The sequence below is a fragment of the Eleutherodactylus coqui genome, chromosome 6, assembly GCF_035609145.1.
Source record: "Eleutherodactylus coqui strain aEleCoq1 chromosome 6, aEleCoq1.hap1, whole genome shotgun sequence".
Taxonomy (NCBI): Eukaryota; Metazoa; Chordata; class Amphibia; order Anura; family Eleutherodactylidae; genus Eleutherodactylus; species Eleutherodactylus coqui.
Genome location: NC_089842.1, coordinates 160,107,630 through 160,122,272, shown reverse-complemented (window position 1 = coordinate 160,122,272; position 14,643 = coordinate 160,107,630).

Sequence of the window (14,643 nt, the reverse complement as noted above, 5' to 3'; positions counted from 1 at the left end):
AGCAGCAGACAGAGGATTCGGATTTGCAGCAGTGGACGGCGCAGAACTGCGGGTTGACGATAGGTTGCTCGAAGCACTTTCTGCCATCCAGGACAGGACCTGCTCACACTGCTCATTTTCTAATAACCGTCTCCCGCGTGGACCCATTAATTGGGCGATGAATGTGGGGACGCCAGAAACGTGCCTCTCTCCTAATCGCGCAGCAGTCGGCTGCGACACACCTGGATCAGGAGCTCGGCCTGTGCCCACACCCTGACTTGGCCCTCCGCGTCCTCGGCCGCGTCCACGTCCTCTAGGCCTACCCCTACCCCTCAGCATGCTGTATTACCAGTGATTTGATTTCACAGGCAGCTAATAAATTGGCGCAAGACTGCAGGCCAAATATAATTTTTTCCCTTTTTTGAAAACGAAAGGCCCCACTGCCTCTAGTGAATGTATAATCTAAGTTTAATAACTGTGCTGTTTTCCTGCTAATGTGTCACAGAACGTGAGGGTAGCAGAGTTATTAACTCTGGCAGAGCAGGTATTTTTTTTCCCAATTAAGGAAAGCAAATGGCGAAGCCAGCAGTAAACCGTAGCTGGGTGCGTCTGATTTTTAAAGGTTGCACACGCAGCCGACACGTGTCCACCGCCCTTAGGACGGACAGAGGCAGGACAAATAGAAATATTTTCCGTTTTTTTGCACCAAAAGGCAGCACTGCGTATATTCAATGAACATGAGAAGTTTAATAACTGTGCTGTGTCCCTGCTAATGTGTCACAGAACGTGAGGGTAGCAGAGTTATTAACTGTGGCAGAGCAGGTATTTTTTTTCCCAATTAAGGAAAGCAAATGGCGAAGCCAGCAGTAAACCGTAGCTGGGTGCGTCTGATTTTTAAAGGTTGCACACGCAGCCGACACGTGTCCACCGCCCTTAGGACGGACAGAGGCAGGACAAATAGAGATATTTTCCGTTTTTTTGCACCAAAAGGCAGCACTGCGTATATTCAATGAACATGAGAAGTTTAATAACTGTGCTGTGTCCCTGCTAATGTGTCACAGAACGTGAGGGTAGCAGAGTTATTAACTGTGGCAGAGCAGGTATTTTTTTTCCCAATTTAGGAAAGCAAATGGCGAAGCCAGCAGTAAACCGTAGCTGGGTGCGTCTGATTTTTAAAGGTTGCACACGCAGCCGACACGTGTCCACCGCCCTTAGGACGGACAGAGGCAGGACAAATAGAAATATTTTCCGTTTTTTTGCACCAAAAGGCAGCACTGCGTATATTCAATGAACATGAGAAGTTTAATAACTGTGCTGTGTCCCTGCTAATGTGTCACAGAACGTGAGGGTAGCAGAGTTATTAATTGTGGCAGAGCAGGTATTTTTTTTCCCAATTAAGGAAAGCAAATGGCGAAGCCAGCAGTAAACCGTAGCTGGGTGCGTCTGATTTTTAAAGGTTGCACACGCAGCCGACACGTGTCCACCGCCCTTAGGACGGACAGAGGCAGGACAAATAGAGATATTTTCCGTTTTTTTCCACCAAAAGGCAGCACTGCGTATATTCAATGAATAATAACTGTGTTGTGGCCCTGCCTACACAATTCTTTCCCTGCAGTATCAATGGAGGGTGCAATGCTCTGCAGAGGCGATTTGGAGAAGTAAAAAAAAATGCAGCACAGCTAACAGCAGCCAGCACAGTACTGCACACGGTTAAATATGGCCCTAGAAAGGACCGTTGAGGTTCTTGAAGGCTACACTCACTCCTAACACTCTCCCTGCCTATGCAGCACTTCTGTCCCTAATGCCGGGTGCAACGCTCTGCAGAGGCGATTTTGAGAAAAAAAAAATTGCCACTGCTAACAGCAGCCAACACACAGCTATCAGTGGCCCTAATAAGGACCTTTGGGGGGTCTTGAAGCCTACACTAACTACCAATTCTTTCCCTACAGCAGCTCTGGTACAAACAGCACTGTCCCTCATCTAACTCACACGGCATCTGAGGCGAGCCGCGGGAGGGGCCGACTTTTATATTCGGCGGACACCTGATCTTCCCAGCCACTCACTGCAGGGGGTGGTATAGGGCTTGAACGTCACAGGGGGAAGTTGTAATGCCTTCCGTCTTTCAATTGGCCAGAAAAGCGCGCTAACGTCTCAGGGAAGGAAGTGAAAGTAACCCGAACACCGCATGGTGTTCGTTACGAATAACGAACATCACGAACACCCTAATATTCGCACGAATATCAAGCTCGGACGAACACGTTCGCTCATCTCTACTGCTGTCCAGTCCTTAAGCATTGACTGACAAGTATTTGTGTCATAATTTTGACTACTTTCATATATTTGGAGATCTTTTTGTAGGAACAGCACAAATGTGTAGATTGTCTGGACAAATGCCATTGTCAATACTTAATGTTTTAAAGTCTAGTGGTTGTTTTGCAAAAGCAAATTGTTAATTTTAATGCTGTAGGTTGTGTAATTGGAAATGTTGCACGTAAGCGCCATTCATCATAATATACATCAGTTTTGAGCACCCTCTTGCAGTTGGAATTTAAAGCTAAAACTTTACCCTAAGGGCGCCCACCCACTGGCGTTTTTTTACCTGCGTTTTGCGTTTTTCCTGCACAGGCATAGAGATAACATGTGTTCCTGTCCACTGGCGTTTTTTTTGCGTTGCGTTTGCGTTTTTAACATAGGAACTGTCAGTTGCATATGTGTCCTTATTTTTCTCCTAATGCACCCATGAAAGTCAATGGAAATTAATGGAAAAGCCGCGAAAACGCCGCGAAAAACGCGCGGAAAAATCGCGGTAAACGCGACGAAAACGCAAACGCCAGTGGGTGGGCGCCCTTACATTACTATTAGCAGATGTAACAAATTGGGAAGGCGTCTTGCTGTATAACTGCCACTTTATTTTTTGCCATATCTCTATGAGCCACCCTAATATATATAATTTTAATCTTATGTAATGGAATCAACAAAATAGCCCACGTTGTTGCAATGGAATGAAAAAAACTTTGTTTAAATAAATAAGTGAATGAAAACTGAAAAGTTGTGAGTATGTATGTATTCACCCGCTTTGCTACAAAGTCCTTTAAAAAGGTTTGGTCCATTAAATTTACTTTAAAAATCACATAATCAATTGAGTATGCCCACCTGTGTCTTATCAAAGTGTCACATGACCTGTTACTCGATGTTAGTATAAATGCACCTGTTTTGAAAGACCCCTGGGTCTGTGCCACCACTAAAGCCCCATGAAGACCAAGGAACTCTTTAAACAGGTCAGACAGAGATAAAGTTGTGGAGAAGTATAGATCAAAGCTAGGTTTTGGCAGGAAATACGGGGCAATTCTTGATGAAAACCTGTTTCAGTCTCCCAGAGATGTGAGATTGGGGGACAGGTTCAGCTTCCAGCATGAGAACGACCCTAAACATATTGCTTAAGCCGCAGTATAGAGGGGTCTAAGGGAAAACATGGACAGGTCTTGGAAGAGTCTAATCAAAGCCTAGATCTCAATCCAACTGAGAACCATAACTTGGAGACTGCTGTACACCAACACAACCCATCTAACTTGAAGGAGTTGGAGCAGAAAAATAGTCAAAAAATACCAAGGCGTAGATGTGTTATGCTAATAGAAACATACCCCAAGAGTAAAAGGTTAATAACTGAAGACGGAAAGGAGAAGAGAGAGCGGGATGGAGGAAGATAATGCTGCAGTCTCTTGACCTGTATGTGAGAGGGGAGCAGGAGCACTTGGCGGGAGACGTGACTGGTGAGAGCTCTTCTACTCCACTCTGGGAAAAGTCCATCCATCACTATTATGAAGAGCAAATAAACTTCTGGGGAAATAATGTAGAGGAATGTACTCACAATTTGCATGTTACCAATGGCTGCACTACACTACTTCTAATACACGTCTATAGCTGCCTAAGTAGTAGAGGGAAGGCCATGCAGGGAGATTGCAATTTCCCCCTCCACTTGCCCTATAGTAGTTGTAGGGGCAGTTTCTGCGGTACATACATCAGACAAGACTTGTGTTCTGTAGGAAGTTGTGCTGAGTTTCTCTATGTATCACTCAGCATCTGAATATTGAGGAAGAAAACTTTTGTGAAAATTAGTTTCATTTTTTTGTAATATAGAATCGCAGATCTGGAAAATTAAAATTGGAGTCGTCATGATTCTATTAATAAAATATGTGCTTTTTCTTTTCATCGAGCTGCTCTGCAATAAACATGGTGCACAATCAGCAGAAACAAAAGTGAATAGCAACTAAGTTACATAAAAAAAATTACAATATAGAAAAGTGACTTGATCGAGCGCTCTGCGCAGCACAAACTGTTCAGGAGGGATTATTTAAAGCTGCACAATAAATGTAAGTTTATTTCTCTTATATAAAAGAAATTCCATCTGTGTACGTCTATTACTCTTCATAACACAGAGCAGAATAATTAAGTTTTAGCAGCTCACAGTGCAAATTAAATTATATTTTTTCAGTGCATAGCAAATTTCATTGCTTGGATGACATTGTGCAATAAGACAGAGCCACGCTTGTCAGTGCCCTCTGCTGGGCAAAAGAACTGAAGTAAATCACAGCTTCAAGTGGATTTCCTTCCTGTTTTCTGGAAAATTAGAGTGAAGAGTTGTAAGATAATACTTAGGGGTTTTTATGCAGGTCAGAAAATACAATTTTACCCACAAAAATACTATTACTACAACATAGTAATAATAGAACTATATTCTCAGAAGTTCAGCTAGAAGAAAAATAAATGCTTTTAACTATAGGCAGGGCTCATTCACACTTCTGTATGAAAATCAAAAAGGGATGTGCAATACAGATTGCATTTTAATATTTTTTTTCATGTTTTTGTTCCTAATTTAATAGCAAGTTGTCTGCATTTCATTCGTATTTGTTCTGTTTTATTCTTAAAGGATTAAAAAGGGGTTTCCTGTCCTTAGGAAAGGTCATCAATAAAAGATCAGCGGGGATTCCTCTACCCCGCCGATTAGCTGTTTCCCAAAGCTGCTGCTGGAATTGGCATAGCTTTATATTGGAATGGTATAGCAGCAATGGAAGACAGTTTATAATACCGTTCCAGGTGATCCGGGAAAGTAAATGAGCATGATATATGCTATGGATTTGAATGTGGCAAATACACAGTGCATTACAGTGCAGACAAAGTGAGTTATAATAAAGTATTTCTTTTTGATTGGTAGTAGTGTCGTGGAATCCCTTTTTGTGTCCATGGCCTACTCAATTAGGAATGTTTGCACCCTTTCCTGATTGGATACAAATTGATTATGCGCATAAGAAGATTTCACACTGACACAGGTTCAGCATGTATAAACTTCCCAATTCTGCTTTATTGTTGGGCGCGCAGCCTCTTTTAAAGAGTTTAACATATCTGCCCATCTGGGCAGGTCAAAGATTACATAGATACAACGTATTGTTTAATTATTGGATAAGCATCTTGAAATTCTTCCATCATCCGGTCATCTGTTATTGCCCATCACGTGGTATCAGTCCGGAGAGGGCAGGATGAGATGAGTGGGTTGTCTTGGACCCACGTGTGGTTCCTCCGATATGATTGGAGATTACAGCTTGAACTATTAATTGCATAAATTTCCCATGTTATTTGCATAAGTTTTCAGTAAAACTGCTTGGGTTATTATTGCGGTAGCTAGAAGCGGTAATGCTTCAGACTGCGGTTATTTATGTCTGATGTACCCCTGTTACAGTTACTAAGAATCGGGAAATAGAGCGTTCTTGCTAACTGCTAGCTTCTGCTTGCATCTATAGGAGTTTAGTGAATGGAAAGTTTCAACATTTTTACATATAAGGAAGTGAATACATTGGGTACACAAGGAATATATCTATATTTGTAGAAGAATAAACAAAATGGAATACTACTGGCATTGGTATACAGAATGCTTGAATCTATAAACACAGGTCTCCTGTCCACATGAAATGTATGTCCATTGTCCCAAAAATATAGATATGGCGGATATCCACTACAGTAGTTTCTATGCTGTTTACTTGGCACCACAAAGACCTCTGTAGAGTCCAGAAATTTGTCATTACCTTTGGCCATGTTCACACAGCAGATTTTGCTGTAGATTTGATATGAACTCTGATTTGATATGGAATCTGCTTGGAATAATTGCTGATACTACATCAAATCTGCAGCAAAATCTAATCAATCATGTGTCCCATTCCCGTTAATGGGAATCCAAGCTATAGCTAGCCATCTTGGAGAGAGATGTGATGCAGCTTGTGAAGCAGAAGTGTCGGAAGCCTGTGCTGAGGTGACTTAGAGATGCCAAATTCCCCTGCTGAGGATGTTGCAGGGGCCCACTAGAGACTAAAGAATGACTAAGTGTAAAAACAGTTGCAGCAGCTGCTACATCGGTAAGTGGTGTTGAATGAACTGGAGCAGAGGAACCCTGTTTCGTGTCAAACTTTGGTAAAAGTTCAGCTTGGCACAAACCCGAAGGAAAGCTTTTAGCAAAAGTTCTACCTGAAACAGGGGTCTACTGATTCAGTTAACTCAACACAAGTGCTGAACACTGTTGTAGAACACCGTCTAAGAGCCATAAAAACCTTTTATGGCTTAGACAGTGTCATACACCAGTTTTAGGGAATTTTAGTGAATGCCATGTTTGGATTGAACTAATTCGGACTTAACTAAACTTTTTGGAATAGTTTGTGGAACTAGAAGCTTCTCAAAAGTTTGCTCATCGCTACTGGCAAGGCTAAAGTAGACCTGAGCAGAACTAAGGGCACAATTAGCCCATTAAGGCCCAAGCACTGTAAATTTACAGCGCTTGGTCCCAGGCTGAAAGCCCAGCCATATGTAAAATTATGGCGAGGATTAAAGCCTCCTGCTTCTACAATCAATCAGAAGCAGGACGGGTTGTCAGCTGATAACCCGGAGGAGGAAGGAGAAGTGGGTTTTATCCCTTTCTGCCTCCTCCTTTATTTAGTACATATCAAGCGCTATGTACTAAATGAGCACTATGTACTAAAAAGGGAAAGTGGAAAACTTTCTTTTACTACGAGAGCCGGCAGTCAGTGACCGCCTGGTGACCTCTGTCACAGAAGAGCTAAAGGGTCCCAGGAGACCTTGTTCATCTCTGCCAGTGACTAATGTCACTATAGGGGATGTTTTCCTCTGTAACTGGGGCTCCTATGGATGCCCCAGCTACAGCAGAAAAATGTTAAATAAAAAAAAACCAAAAACATGTGAGTGTCCCCCAGAGGTCTTACATGACGTCATGATAGTAATGGCATAGCTAGTAAAAAGAATAATTACATGAATAAGTAAAAAAAAAATTACAGAATAAAACAACAATATATACATAAAAAAGATAATAACCCAAAGCCGATGCCAACCAAAACCGTTGCTGTATACGCCCTGTAATCCAAAGCCATACATATTATATATCAAAACATCCAAAACAAACTATACTTTATTTTAGTGCAAATATACTAATTAGAGATGATCGAACGTGTCCGTTATGGACACTTACGCACCCGGACACCGGCTTTCCCGAACACTTCAGTGTTCGGGCGTAAATGTTCGGGGGCCGCCGGGGGGCGGGGGTCGCCGTGGCACTGCGGGCGGCAGCAGCGGGGAACAGGGGGGAGCCCTCTCTCTCTCCCTCTCCCCCCCACTCCCCGCCGCACCCCCCCGCGCTGCCACGGCGACCGCCGAACATTTTTCGCCCGAACACGGAAGTACTCGCAAAGTTCGGTGTTCGGGCGAAAAGGGGCGGGGCCGAACATGTTCGATCATCTCTAATACTAATTAAAAAAAATATATAAATGTTTAAAAAAATCATTTTTTTAGCTTTTTACCCCCAATAAAACTAAAAAACTGAAAAAAAAAGTCAGTGAAAAAGATTTCAAAAAATAGCCCTATATGTCACGGAAAAAAATGCAGCAAAAATAATTTTGGCAGCTAAAGGAAAAAAATAGGGCTGTAAAACCACCACATGGGTAAAATCCCTAAAAAGTGTCTGGTCCTTAAGGGGTTAAATGACAGCCACAGATGACTGCACAGCCATGCCAGAGCATATGCACACCAGCGTATTGGAGGAGATGGAGGCTCCGTTCCGACAATGACCAGGTTCTTGAAGAGACGGTGAGCATAAAGTAAGCACCACTGAAAAGTTAACATCAATATCAGCCATTGCTGCCTACCAGGGTGAGGTTAAGTGAATCTCGGTCTGTGTATGAATAGTTGGGTCAGTAGGACTCCCCTTAGTACTGACATGAAGAGGCAGTCCAAGAAAAAGGCCCAGCTGCTTAACCCCTTAGTGACCAAGCCTGTTTGCACCTTAATGACCAGGCCAAATTTTGCAAATCTGACACGTGTCAGTTTAGCATGGAAAAACACCAGAAAGGTTTTGCATATCCAAGCGATTCTGACATTGTTTTTTCGCCACATATTGTACTTCATCTAGGCGGAAAAAAAAGACCGATAGAATTTGTGTTTTTTTTATTAAAAGCGCCAAAATTGGGAAAATTTTGAAAAAATCGTCATTTTTTCACATTTCCAACTGCAATATCTCAAATATGTGCAAACATAATATAGACATTTTTGTTAAGATATATATTTCCATCCGTTTACTTTATTTTGGGCGCACATTGGAAAAACTTTCATTTTTTTTAACCATTTAGGAGACGTACAAATTTAACATTACTTTTCAGCATTTTGAGGAACACTTTGTTTTCCTACACCAAACCAAGATTGGAAAGGCTCATAGGAGTCAAAATGATAGATACCCCCACAAGTGACCCCATTTTCAAAACTACACCCTTTAAGGTATTTACTGAGGGGTGTCATGAGTATTTTAACCCCACAGGTTTTTTTTTTTAGGAGTCAATGCAATTTAGAAGAGAAAAACTAAAATTTCATATTTTTGCAAATATGTCATTTTAAAGACAGGACTTTTTTCTATAGTACACATGAAAATTAGGATTTGCACCCCAGAATGGATACCCCTGTTTGTCCCATGTGCAGAAACATAGCCATTGTGGCCCTAATCTTACGTCTGGATGCACAATGGGGCCCAAAATGAAAGGAGCAACCGGTGGCTTTTGGAACAGAAATTTTGCTTGAAGGAGATTTAGGCCCTATTGCACACTTGTAGAGCCATTGAGTGACCAAAACAATGGAGAACGCCCACAAGTGACCCCATTTTAAAAAGTAGACCGCTTAACGAATTTATCTAGGGGTATGATGACTTTTTTGACTTCACAGTTTTTGAATGAATCTAAGCCAAGCAGAAGGAAAAAATTATGATTTTCATTTTTTTGGCAATTGTGTCAATTTAAAAACAGGTTTTTTTTGTACAGTGTACATAGGAATGAAGACATTCACCCCAAAATGGATACCCCTGTTTGTCCCGTGTTCAGAAACATACCCATTGTGGCCCTAATCTACTTAAAGGAAACATAGCTAGGCCTATAATGGAAGGAGCACCCGTTGGATTTCAGGGTACAGCGGAATAAATTCCAGTCCCCATTGCCCACTTGTAGAGCCATAGAGTGGCCAAAACAATAGAGAACCCCCACAAATGACCCCATTTTGAAAACTAGACCCCTTAACAAATTCATCTAGGGGTGTACTGCGTATTTTGACCCCACAGTATTTGAATGAATCTAAGCAAAGCAAAAGGAAAAAATTACGATTTTCATTTTTTGGCAATTTTGTCAGTTTAAAAACTGTTTTTTTGGTACAGTTTACATAGGAATGAAGACATTTACCACAAAATGGATCCCCCCATTTGTCCCGTGTTCAGAAACATACCCCTTGTGGCCCTAATCTACTTACAGGACACATGGCTAGGCCCATAATGGAGGGAATGCTCGCTGGATTTCAGGGCAGAACTGAATAAATTCCAGGCCCCATTGCCCACTTACACGGAAAAAAAATTGACTTCCTAAAAATAACCCCCCCCCGCCATCCCCATTTTTTTGGCATTCCCTAAATATTGGATAAAGGTAATAATATAAACTGCGTTTTATGTCCGAAGACAGGGGTAATTACGGAGGCTGGTTGGGTTGGGCACATGGGGCAAGAAAACCGGGTATCCCCCCTCCTCTCATGTATTTTGGGGGGTATTTTGTGACCTCAGTGGTGGGGATGGGGTGTAAAAAGTGGCCCTCTGTGAGGCTTTGTAATCTTGGTGCGGTGCGGCAGTCTCACAGAGAAGGCGCTCAACAAGCTGCTCCTGGAACTGCATGAAGGCGAGCGTTCCTGGGGCTTCTTGTAAATTACAGATTACAGGTAGCAGTCTGAATAACGCCGGGCTCACACGGCCATAGGTGGAATCCGCTTGTGGAGGCCCGCAGCGGATCCCAGCTGTGAGCCTGGCTGTGACCCTGCATATGGCCGCGTAATGTACTGCGCATAACAGCCTACTCACACAGGCGGTCATGCGCAGTACTTTTTTTTTTGTTTGCATTTCCCGCGCCGTCGCTTAGCGATGACCCGGGTACCCGCAGCTCATACACAATGTATTTGCACATGGGCTGCGAGTATATCCACCGTCATAGAGCACAATGGGCTCTAGGTCACGGATATCCGCTGTAAAATATAGCATGCTGTGTTCTGTTTCTGCAAGTGGATTACGTAATTCCGACCCGCTAATTGGGGGGAATTGTTTGATCCAATGCATGTAATTGATCCGTTGATTACCGCTGATCAAGCGCATGCAGAACCCCGTAATTCCTCTCCGGTCATTTGTGACCGGCCTAATGTTATATCGCTACTTTATCACGTGACCGGGGACCGCTCAGCGAGGCCGCCGGTCACTGCTCCAAGCACTCAGCGACCGTTGGTCGCTGGGAGCAAGGAGATTTAAAATTTCCTGGGCTCCCCGGCTCCTGCGAATGTGTCTGGCATTTTGCCGGCGGGCGCATGTGCAGAAGCCGGAAGGGTCCATGGAGGATAATCGCATCTGGATTCAAATGATGGATAACGGTGATCATATGACTGGAAACCGCATACAGTGGTCCCTAGTCATATCTCTCTGCACTCGGCTAACTATGACAGCCGGGTGCAGGGAGATTTTGAATTTGCCGGGCTCGCCGGCCTTCTGCGCATGCGCGCCACAGCAGCACATCGCAGAAGCCAGCGGGGAGTCCCGACACCAGCCGGAGGACATCGGCGGACCTGAGGTGAGTATTTTCACCTCCCCTCATGGATCTGATACATGAGGGGAGGTGAAACTTTTCTTTTTTTACACTTTTTTTCACTTTTCCGCGATCGTCGTTATCCATTGGATAACGACGATCACAGTATCGAGGACTGCTCACCGCGGTCCCCGCTGACATCTCCTGCCTCCTGGCTACCTACAGAAGCTGGGAGCCAGGAGATTTTAAGTCTCCCGCACCGCCGGGCCTTCTGCGCATGCGGCTGACGTAATGCCGCCTGGCGCGCATGCGCAGAAGGACGGCTACGGCGCCCGGAGCATCGGGACAGCGGGGAGTCGTGCGGCGGACCTCGGTGAGTGATTTCAGCTGCTCCGATGGATCCGATCCATCAGAGCAGCTGCATATGTCACTTTTTTTGCAGTTTTATTAACTTTTTTGCGATCGGCGCTATCCATTGCATAGCGCGAATCGCAATGCCGGGGGGGGGGGGGGCCGAAAAGCCCGGGATGACAGCTCCTTGCTGTCAGCTACCTGCGGACACCGACAGCATGGAGCTGTCACGTCCACAGCCCGAGGGGCTTTATTCTCTGCAGGAAGCATGTTTTTACGTCCTCAGAGAATAAAGCCCACTTCGGGAGGATGTAAAAACACTATGGGCTGGTCGTTAAGGGGTTAAGTACGGGTGAGAGAGCGAGTTGGGGCTTTAGTAGTTAGAATGAAGTATGGACAGTTCAATCAGAGTCCCGGGACGGAGGACCACATAAAATATCATGCTTTGTCTCTATGTGTGTAAAGAGACTGTATCCTTGTGGACACTAAGATCAGTTATTCGGAATCATCCTACTGGGATTATGTCCATGTGAATTTGCAATATTTCAGAGATAATGTGCCTCCTATGGAGCAAGAATGTTTTATATCTAGAGAGTAAAGTTTTGATTTTGCTGTACCCTTAGGGCGCCCACCCACTGGCGTTTTTTTTCCCTGCGAAATTCGCAGCATTTTTTTCTCTGCAGGGGTCTATGGGACTTGTAATGTTAAAATCGCGATCGCGCAAAATCGCAATTTACCCCGAAATCGCGATTTTGCGCGATCGCGATTTTAACATTACAAGTCCCATAGACCCCTGCAGAGAAAAAAATGCTGCGAATTTCGCAGGGAAAAAAACGCCAGTGGGTGGGCGCCCTTAGGGTAAGTTCACACGGCAGAAAATAACACAGATTCTTCCACATGGGTTCTACCTCTAAAACCGTGGCTAAGGTCAGTGTACCACAGGAGTATTCACATTCATTCACAGGCACATATTATGTATGCACAATTGCGTTGCGCAAAAAACGCAGCATGCTCTATTTTCCTGCGCATTTACATACCAAAAGCATGCAACCTAAACTCATTAAACTTATTAGCCCTTTCGATGACTAAGAACATCGGTGCATGCTGTTTACCACATGCAATTGCTCATGACTTGCGCACACAAAAAAGTGCAGTAAAAATACTATTGCACATGCAGATACGTAATGCCTAATGCGCAAATAAACACACAAATATGCTTACGCTCGCGTGACACAGGCCTAAGTGGTGGATTTCGCTCTAGATCTGCACTTGGATTTTAGGCCTTGTGAATGGATAAAATTCATATGCATAATTTTTGATTTTGTGCAGATATGTTACTTCTAATATTTTCAAATCCATAGCAGAAAAATCTGCATGTTAAAGACAATGCTGTGGGTTCACATTCTATTATATAGATCTCTCAATGTCACTTCAAGACTGAATTGGTCCCTTAAAAAATAGACTTTGGATATTTTCATCAAAATTACAAAAACGTCCCCTATATTGCATGTTTTGTGATGTCAAAAATAAAATAAAATGATATTTTCAAAATGGCACGAACATACAGCGCACATATGTTCAATGTTATTTATTAGCTATTTTGCAATATGTGATAATCTGTTTTACAAGCAGAGAAATTCAAAGTTTGAAAATGGCATATTTTTCAAAAAAACTCTGTAAATTTAGGATTTACACATAACATATTGACCTAAATTGACTACTAACATAAAGTGCAATGCATCATAAAAACATACTCAGAATCACTTGCATAAGTAAAATCATTCCAAAGTTATTACCACTTAAAGTGACACTTGTCAGATTTAAAAAATTGTGGCCTGGTCAGAAGGACAAAACTAACTGCAGGGTTAGGACTAGAGATGAGCGAGCGTACTCGGATAAGCACTACTCGCTCGAGTAATTGGCTTTATCCGAGTATCGCTGTGCTCGGGGCTAAAGATTCGGGTGCCGCTGCGGCTGACAGGTGAGTCGCAGCGGGGAGCAGAGGAGAGCAGGCGGGAGAGAGGGAGAGAAAGATCTTACCTCCGTTCCTCCCCGCTCTCCCCTGCAGCTCCCCGCTCCGTGCCGGCACCCGAATCTTTAGCCCCGAGCACAGCGATACTCAGATAAGGCCAATTACTCGAGCGAGTAGTGCTTATCCGAGTACGCTCGCTCATCTCTAGTTAGGACTCATTCAGACGAGCGTGTTTATGTGTGTACATACGTGTACAGAAAACTGCGTGTCTATTTAGAACCATTGTTTCTCTATGGTGTGTTCACATGTCCGTGTTTTACAGGCATGCAAATGCGCGCACCTGCAAAAGATAGGACATGCGTGCACCATAGCTCCGTGGTGTGTGTAAATATTCCCCACGGGAAGTCCCCATGTCACTGAACACTGTGACAGCACTGTCACAGTGTTCAGTAATGATGGCACTCCCAGTGGGGAGTAAAGAAATCCCTGCTACAGCTCTGACAGCTGTGGCAGAGGATCGTGATGTTCTACCATTACTTTCCACGGGGCCGACACTGCTGCCGGCAGCCCCATTGAAAGCAATTGGCTGCCGGCAAACCCAGCAGTGATTTTCGGAGAAGGGCTTTAAATATAATCCCTTCCCTGAAAATCATTCCTAGCATGTACAAAAAATAAAATATATATATACTCGTCTCTCCACCGCTGTCGGGGCACAGGAGCGTCTAGCCGCTTGGACTCCCTGCACTGCTCTGAAGCTCTTTCAGCAGGCAGGGATTTAAAATCCCTGCCTGCTGAAAGGGCTGTATTTTATTGGTTGAGCACTCATTCATTGAATGACAGCTGAGCGCTGCCTGTGATATTTCTTTTTTTTTTTTTCTTTTTTACACCTGCTAGGGAGGATTTTCAGGGAAGGGCTTATGTTTAGAGATGAGCGAACGCGTTCGTCCGAGCTTGATATTCGTGCGAATATTAGGGTGTTCGGGATGTTCGTTATTCGTAACGAACACCATGCGGTGTTCTGGTAAATTAAACTTTCTTCCCTGAGACGTTAGCGCTTTTTTTTGGCCAATATAAAGACAGGGAAGGCATTACAACTTCCCCCTGCAACGTTTAAGCCCTATACCACCCCCTGCTGTGAGTGGCTGGGGAGATAAGGTGTCACCCGAGTATTGAAATCTGCCCCTCCCGCTGCTCGCTATGGAT